Here is a 488-nt window from a genome sequence, read left to right on the forward strand (position 1 = left end):
TGATTTCAGTATATTATTGGTCTTTACTTACTAATCATTTCAACTTCCCTATGCAGAAAGTTCTGAGAGAATTATTAAGGGGTAAAGCTAAGATGTGAACCTACTGAGTCAAGCTCCAGTGCCAGTGTTTCACACTGTGACCCCACAGACCTTTTTAGGGGGGTTCATAGTACTCATTTTGATATATGGTTAGTACAGTTGCTAATTTATTTTCTCTGAATAGCTGGAATCTGACATTAAGCTGTGATGCCAGTAAAGTGTTTTAAGTGAAGAAAGCTGAAAATTGAGTAACTAGAAATTTCAGTGTACTGTGTCTCCCAGTGTGGCTGTGTACCTGACTGAATAGGTTTTTCAGATTTCTGTTGTTGGGTCTTGAGTAGTGTAGCTGGTGTTATGCAGAGTATGGAATTCCCGCCTTATCCGGACTGAGTGATTCTGTCTTTAACATGCCCCTTATGCTCTTCCATCCTTGAGAAATAAACACTAGA

This window comes from Cavia porcellus, unplaced genomic scaffold (genome assembly GCF_034190915.1).
Source record: "Cavia porcellus strain 051 isolate PalLab524CR breed Dunkin Hartley unplaced genomic scaffold, mCavPor4.1 scaffold_10, whole genome shotgun sequence".
Lineage (NCBI taxonomy): Eukaryota > Metazoa > Chordata > Mammalia > Rodentia > Caviidae > Cavia > Cavia porcellus.